The sequence below is a fragment of the Grammomys surdaster genome, unplaced genomic scaffold (assembly GCF_004785775.1).
Source record: "Grammomys surdaster isolate TR1022 unplaced genomic scaffold, NIH_TR_1.0 61, whole genome shotgun sequence".
Classification (NCBI taxonomy): Eukaryota; Metazoa; Chordata; class Mammalia; order Rodentia; family Muridae; genus Grammomys; species Grammomys surdaster.
The window spans coordinates 8,720,266-8,728,696 of NW_021604563.1; the positions used below are offsets into that span (position 1 = coordinate 8,720,266).

At 34.4% G+C, this 8,431-nt stretch overlaps 1 pseudogene; it reads right to left on the reverse strand.

The window, feature by feature from the left end:
- Positions 1 to 5,892: 5,892 nt before the first annotated feature.
- Positions 5,893 to 6,011, reverse strand: LOC114608851 (annotated as a pseudogene).
- Between the last annotated feature and the right edge of the window lie 2,420 nt (positions 6,012 to 8,431).

An 8,431-nucleotide genomic window follows, 5' to 3' on the forward strand; every position in this document is an offset into this window, starting at 1 on the left:
TATATGTGCTGTTATCATTAATAGCAGTATCATTACCATCAGAATATAGCTTGGGAATTAGAGAAACAATGAGATTAGCTGTATTGACTTGATTAAAAAAAAATGATCTAAGAGACAGAATTCATGGACATTCTTGAATTCCTGACATTCCCAAATCTATTGTTCTATGCTTTTAAATATCCAGTTAATGTTTTAACTATTAATGGTTATTCATGGGAACAGAAAATTGAATGATGACATATTACCAGGAAAACATTCTCTAATTTTCCATAAAATGCCTGTACATATCTATATTTATTTATATAGCAGTATTTCACAGACTTAAATTTATTTAAAGAAGCCATTCCAGTAATTTCTGACTTTGATAAGGAACTATAAACTTAACTTGAAGCATTGAAAGATCAAATTAAGTCAGAATATCCTTAATGGTTTTTGGCTTGACTCTACTGCTAACATCTTTTAGCCCAGTAACTTAATGCATGTTCCTTGCGTAAGTTTAATGAGGACAGACTTATGTAAACTAAGATTACATCACATTTGTTTACTGAAGTGTAAGGTACCCATTAGGCAAAACAATCTAATTTAGAAAATGTTGAAAGATCCAAAGATTAGGACTGAAAATAAACATGAATCAGTATTTTCTAATACAAACATTTCTTTTTATAGAACTGAAAGACATATTTAGTACTCAATCCACAACATTTTAATAGAATAGCCAAGATTTTAAATAAATGCAGTAAAATGGACTGTATCATTAAAGAAGACATAATTGTTGAATGAATAACATTTATATACTTTTAAATCAATATTTGTATGAAAAAAACAAACTACTTCACACAAAAAGAACAAATAAGTAGCTCAAGATCTTGAACCATACAAATGATTTTATATTGTAATTTTATACTATATAATACTTTCAGAAATATCAATTCTAGTAAGAAATCCTAGAGACAAAATGGCTGAAGCAACTGTATATTGTTGGGTTAAAAGAGCAAATATTTGCATATTTAGTGTGCAGTTGCAAATATAAATTACATATTTATATATACATCTTTTCTAATGCACAGGATCAAATTCTAGTTAAGGGAGTTTTAGCAAACTATCACAGAAGGTTTCTCTTCAAGAGAGTTAGTCAGGTAACAACTATTCTAGTTTTTCATCTTTCTCCTAGTAATTTTTCTTTTTTCAATTTGTTCCAAATTTCCAACACTGAAGACACCTTCCACTACACTTTACCTTCTCCCTTAGGTCCAGAAAACAAAGAAATCCCCAAATGATTCAATATAGTCACTGTTTCTCAGAGTGTAAGGCCATCTGCTTTGGTGCCTGTGTGAGTTGACAGTGATTAACTAGTCCTAGCAACAGTTTTGTTCCCATTTAATGTACAGATTTCTGTGTTTGCTTATAGTATCTAAGGGAAATATTTCCTTCAATGAAAGGAGAAAATATTTCCAGAATACATAAAACATTCCTGTAGAAGATGTAATTTTAACTCTCATGCTTTTAATACTAAGTTATCAGTTGTGATTAAAATAACCAATGTATAGATCCATGTTGCAAATACATGTATTTCTTCCCTTATCAAAAGATGATCATCATATTCTAAATAACAACAAAACCATGTCTCAGAACACTGTATGTCCCATAGTTTCATGAGTACATGAGGATGAGAAATATTGAAAGAAAATTACTGCTTGATTACCAGAAAAAATCTGTGAAATTTTAGAATTTTGTCTTCGTTTGTAAATCCTCTCTTGAAGAGTAAACATTTTTTCCAATCAACAGTCACTATCCCTGACCTTAAGCTGTACTACAGAGCAATAGTGACACAAACTGCATAGTATTGGTATAGTAACAGACAAGTTAATCAATGGAATAGAATCAAAGAATTAAACCCACATACGTGTGGATGCTTGATTTTGAGAAAAGAGGTCAGAATATACAATGGAAACAAGAAAGCATCTTCAACAATTGGTGTTGGATGCCTGTATGTAGAAAATGCAAACACCTGCAGACGGAGCTAATGTGGGAGGAGTTAGGAGAGGAAGAGGAAGAGTAAGGAGGAAATGAGGAAAAGGAAAAGAAGGAGCTAAGAGAGGAAAGAGAGAGAGAGAGAGAGGATATGGAGGCAGATGTTCATGTGTCTGTAGCAATCAAAGGTAGTTGGTATATCTAGGTTGGGTTTGGATTATATTTCTGATTGTATGGATATCTTGTTACTGATCATTACCAAATATATAAGACTTTGATTAATCTTTAAACATTAGAGTCTCATCTTTCTACTGGGCCCACGTAGATGGTGGGATGGTCTGGGCAATGTCCAGCCTTGTGGGGATATCATGGAAAATTGGTAGAGACATCTCCCATACTGATGTCTCATGGGTAGCAAGACTGGTGTTTCTGGCTGGTCAGTTCTAGCTGCTGCAAGCATGTGGCCTCAGGCCATGGAACATGGTGGCTGAGCTAGCCCAAGCCGCTGCAGCTTAGACAGTTGGCATGACTGGAGGCCAATTTTAAATAACTATTTCTACAAACACCCATATTTATCACCTTACACTAAACTCAAGTATGAATGGTTCAAGGACATCAACATAAAAACAGATACACTAAATCTAAGAGAAATTGGGAAATAGCCTTGCAACCATGAACACATTAGAACAGGCAATAGTTTCCTGAATAGAACAGCAATTAATAAATAGGACCTCATGAAACTAAAGACCTTCTGTAAGACAAAGGATACTTTCAATAGAACAAAATGGCAGCCTCTACATCGGGAAAAGATCATCACTGACTCCACATCCAACAGAGGGCTTATATCCAAAATATATAAAGAACTCAATAAGTTAGATTCCTATGAATCAAAGAACACAATTAAAATGTGAGCTATAGAGCTAAACAGATAATTCTCAATAGTGGAATCTCAAATGACCAAGAAAGACGTAAACTTCAACACCCTTATTAACATATGTTTTTCTCAACCTGCTACAATAAGAGTTCAACATTCCCTCTAACCCACTGCCCATCAAAGACAGTGGGGGAAAAAAGTTACTAGGATACAGGCAAGTGGGTATGCTAAGAAATGTTTGTTTGTGGCAATTCTAATCTTTGTTCTCAGTCCAGTGCACTAGCAAAAACAAAACACAAATCAGCCTCTGCAGTCTAGTCTATTTGGCAGATGCCACACATGAATCAGCAAATCCAGAAGAAACCTCAAGTCCTGCCAACGAGTTGAAGTCTACAGAAGCATTAAGAACCAGCAGGAACCTCAGAAGAAGAACTTGTTAAGTTTTTCTCTATGAAGTCCCCACAAACAAAGCTCAACAATGCAATTAAGATGAACCAATACAAGTATGTCATTAGCAAAGAATAGTGAGCTACTATTGTTTGAGGGGGTCATATTTATATTCCTTTTAAACATTATGTGTCCTTTCATCTGTTTACTATACCAAAATATCTTTTTACCTGTGTCTGCTTCTGTGAAACAGTCTTTCATATGTCTGCTTTAACAAAGCACCTTTTTACCTGTGTGCCCCAGCAAAGTATCATTTGATATAACTAATTTCCAAAGAAACCAGAAGATTCCATTTCAACCCTTAGTTATCAGGGAAATACAAATCAAAACGATCCTGAGATTTCACCTTACACCAATAAGAATTTGTGAGCTCAAAAACTCAATCGACAGCACAGCACATGCTGTTAAGGATGTAAAGCAAGGGAAACACTCCGTCATTGCTGTTGGGATTGCAAACTTTTACAACCACTCTGAAAATCAATCTGCTGGTTTGTCAGAAAATTGGAAATAGTTTTACTGAAATCCTAGATGTACCACTACTTGGCATATACTCAAAGGATGCTCTACCATACTTCAATGATGCTCTATCATACTACAAGGACACACGCTCCACTATTTTCATAGTAGCTTTATTCCTAAGAGCTATAAAATGGAAACAACCCAGATGTCCTTCAACCTACAGAAAATGTGGTTCCTTTGCACAATGGAATACTATTCAGCTATTAAAAACAAATACATCATTAATTTTGCAGGCATATGGATGGAACAAGAAAATATCATCCTGAGTAAGGTAATCCAGATACCAATGGACATGTATGATATGTAATCACTGATAAGTTGATAGTAGCCATAAAATACAGAGTACCCATGATAGACCCCACAGACCCAAAGAAGTTAAACATAAGAAAGGACCATGTGAGGATGGTTGAATTTCACTTAGAATGGAGAACAAAAAGACATGGGAGGTAGAGACAGGGAGGTAACTGGGAGGAGAGGGAAAGGGGAATAGCAGCAGGGCTGTGTGTGAAGGGAGAGAAGAGAGAAGCCTAGAGGTCCAGGAGAATGAATAAAAATCTGTAGCTGCTCAAAGGGAGTGGGAGGGTGTGGGTACTTATTTAGGAAGTCCAGAGACTTGGGATGGAAGAATGTCACAGGAATTTAGCTGGGATGCCTAACAATGGGGATATTGAACCTGAAGATACCACCTTCTTTAGCAAGGCCTGACCATCAGTTGAGGGATAAAGACACCAATGCTCCCATAAAACTAAAAAAAATAACTATCTAAGAAAAATGCAGGGATAAAGATGGAACAGAGACTGAATAAATGGTCAACCAATAACTGGCTCACCTTGAGACCCATTCCATTGTCAAGCACCAATAGCTGACATTATTAAATGAAACTGTGTTATGCTTACAGACAGGAACTTAGCATAACTGTACTCTGTGAGGCTCTACACAGCAGCTGAGACAGATGTAGAAGTCAACAGCAAAACATTGGATGGAGCTCAGGGACTCTTATGGACGAGTTAGGGGAAGGACTGAAGGAACTGAAGAGAATGACAACCATAGAGAGTGACCAACAGTGTCAACTAACCTGAACCCCTGGGGCCTCTCAGAGATTGAGCCACTCACCAAGGAGCATTCATGGACTAGACCAAGGGCCCAGTCACGTAATGTTGCAGAGGGATGCCTTGTCTGGCCTCAGTGGGAGATATGTGTATAATCCTGTAGAGACTTGATGCCTCAGTGGAAGGGCTACAACCAGGAGGGACAACCCTCTCAGAGTTGAAGGGGGGGGGGATGAGGGGAGGGACCATCTGATTGGGGACTGGGAGGGATTACAATGTTGGAAAAATAAATAAATAAATAAATAATTTAAAAACCAAAAAAAAATTGCTCGATTACTATAAAGTACCTTGTGAAAAGTATATATTGCAGTATATACTGTCTTTTTTTTTTTAGTATATACTGTCTTAATAATGACAGTTCTGAAACAAGTTTTACTCTAAAATACCATATTTAACAACTCATTGATTTATTTATAATCATCTTATATTCTATTGTCATACATGCACAGATTATGTTTGTGGGTCTGGTTTGTTTATACCCCTTTTATGTATTTTAGTCCAAACTAAATTTTTGTTATCATAGAAGCTTTGGATAGAAAACAATCCCTGTCTAGAAGAAAAAGTAAGATTTGTCCATGCAAAAATTCATTGCATTCTAAAATGTTAGTGCCATTGAAGGATTAACTTGCTCAAGTGTTCTGAATCTTTCTGGATGTACCTGATTCTTGCTTGAGCTGATATTATATTACTTGTGTTTGTTTTATTGTCATGAACTTTAATTTCTATATTAGTCCTGGTTATTGCTGCTTTTAGCAACTGACATGTCTCCACAAATTAAGTCAATCAAGGTTGTACATTAAATGGCACCCATCATTGTATCTAATGGAAGCAAAGAGAGGAAAATTCAGATTTCTGCTAAGTGTATAAGGGGTATAGGTTGCAAAGAAGAGGTAAGAGATGGGGAGATAATATCAGAACTGACTGTAGAGAGATAATACAATGTTGATAAGACTTGCTGCAGTCTCAGAAAGTTCATGTTAGAGTGATGCCATTCACAAATTCTCTGTGTTCTCTAAGGAGAGTATTTCATTTAGCAATAATCACACCTCAGATAAACCTCATTGGCTATGATACTGCCAGTGTGCAAAGCTAAGGAGAGTATTTCATTAATACAATTGTAGGAACTCTAACTCTTCCTGCTTATTTTTTGATTGGTAAACAACTGCTAAATCTGTCCTAACTGTGTATTTTTCTTTGTTAGAGTAAGTTACATTATATTCTGACCTTTTAGAGAGGGAAGTTTCTCTTGATTTAGTACTGCTGTTCTGAGTCAATGAATTAGTGTCTAACTGTAGAGTATTTCTATTAACAGGCCCAGCAGAATAGCTTAATGGTACTTTTTTTTTTACCCTTTATTAATAATAAGAATGATATAATTTTGGCCTTAGCTATCCTTTGGTTTGTTTTTTATTTTACTCACAAACTGATGAGGTATCCCCCACCATATCTCAAACGTATGCCAGACTATTTACTAAAATGTTGAACCACTCTTTTTACTTTTTACTCATTCATTGCATAACTGAAAAATACACAAATAATCAAATTTTAATATTGTAGTCAGGAATAATGTCAGAAAAATACATTATTATACATATTAAATGCTTTAAATTCAAGAAAATATTGAGTCAGAAAAACTTGTAACTTCGAAGTTCTGTAAATTTTGTTGTGTAATTTCAAATATTTTCACAGGAAATTAAGTATAAAAAGGATAAAGTTTACTGAAAATATTTTATTCATCTCTAATATATTTAGTCTTTCTTCATATACTAGGAGTAAAATCATTTTAAAGATGGATATACTTGGTTTATAATGAAGATAACTTGAAGGAATAAGTTTTTATCACTTAAGGATGGATAATACATATACTTCTAAAAAGGTCATAAATTATATTTTTAAAGTTAAACAAATATCAGACAATTCTTTTGAGGTAGTGATAATGGGAAATCACATAGTCTCATGGAAATTATCAGTTTTCTAAAATATAATAATTTAATCATTAAAATAATGATTAATATAACTCACACATAAAAATATTTTATCTATGTAACAAAGTGTGTTCAATGTAATTTAATAGTGTTAGAATTTATCAAAAAATGATATTGACCCATCCAGTAGTTACCATTGCATGAATTAGTTGAAAAGCAGAGAAATCAGAAGGTACATTTTACCACATAAATTTTCATTTAGTATGGGAATACTATCAAGCAAATAGAAACAAAGAGAACCATAGAAAGGATCAACAACACCAAAAGCTGGTTATTTGAGAAAATCAAAAAGATAGACGAATCCCAACCCAAACTAACTAAAGGGCACAGAGACAGTTTCCAAATTTAATATGTGAAAAATGAAAAGGAATATATAACAACAGAAACTGAGGAAATTCGAGGAAATCATCAAAACCTACTACAAAGACCTATATTCAACAAACTGGAAAATCTAGAAGAAATGGATGAATTTCTAGATTGATAACATGTATCAACATTAAATCAAGAGCAAATAAACTGTCTAAATAGGCTCATATTCCCTCAGGAAATAGAAAATATTATTAAAAAAAACAAACCTCCCAATCAAAAAAAACAAAAAAACAAAACTCCAGTGCCAGATGGCTTTAGAGCAGAATTCTACCAGACGTTCAAGAAAAGGTAATAACAACATTCCTCAAACTATTCCATAAAATAGAAACAGAAAGAACACTACCAATTCATTCTATGAAGCCACAATTACTCTGATACTTAAATCACACAAAGACTCAACAAAGAAAAAGAACTTTAGACCAATTTTGCTTACGAATACCAATGCAGAAATACTCAATAAAATTCTCTCAAACCTAATCCAGGAACACATTAAAACCATCATTCAACATGATCAAGTAGGTTTTATCCCTGGGGTGCAATGTTGGATCAGTATACCAAAATCCATTAACTTTTTCCACTATGTAAACAAAGTCAAAGTGAAAAATCACATATTTTAGCTGCGGAAAAAGCATTTAACAAAATATGACACCCCTTCATGTTAAATGTATAAGAGAGATCAGGAATTCAAGCCCATGCATAAACATAATAAAATCAGTATACAGCAAACCAACAGCCAATATCAAATTAAATGTAGGGATAATTGAAGCAATCCCACTAAAATCAGGGACAAGACAAGGCTGCCTACTCTCCCAGTATCTATTTAATACAGTACTCGAAGTTCTATATAGAAATCGCCAGAAACACTTAAAGAAATATGTTCAAAGTCCTTGGTGATCAGGAAAATGCAAATCAAAATATCAAAATAACCCTGAGATTCCACCTTACACCAATCAGAATGGCTAAGATAAAAAACTCATGTGTCAACACATGTTGCCTAGCATATGGAGAAAGAGAAACACTCCTCCATTGCTGGTGGGATTGCAAACTGGTACAACTATAGAAATCAGTCTGATAGTTCCTCAGAAAATTTGAAATAGAGCTACATGAAGACCCAGCTATACAATTCTTTGGCATATACCCAAAAGATGCCTCACCAT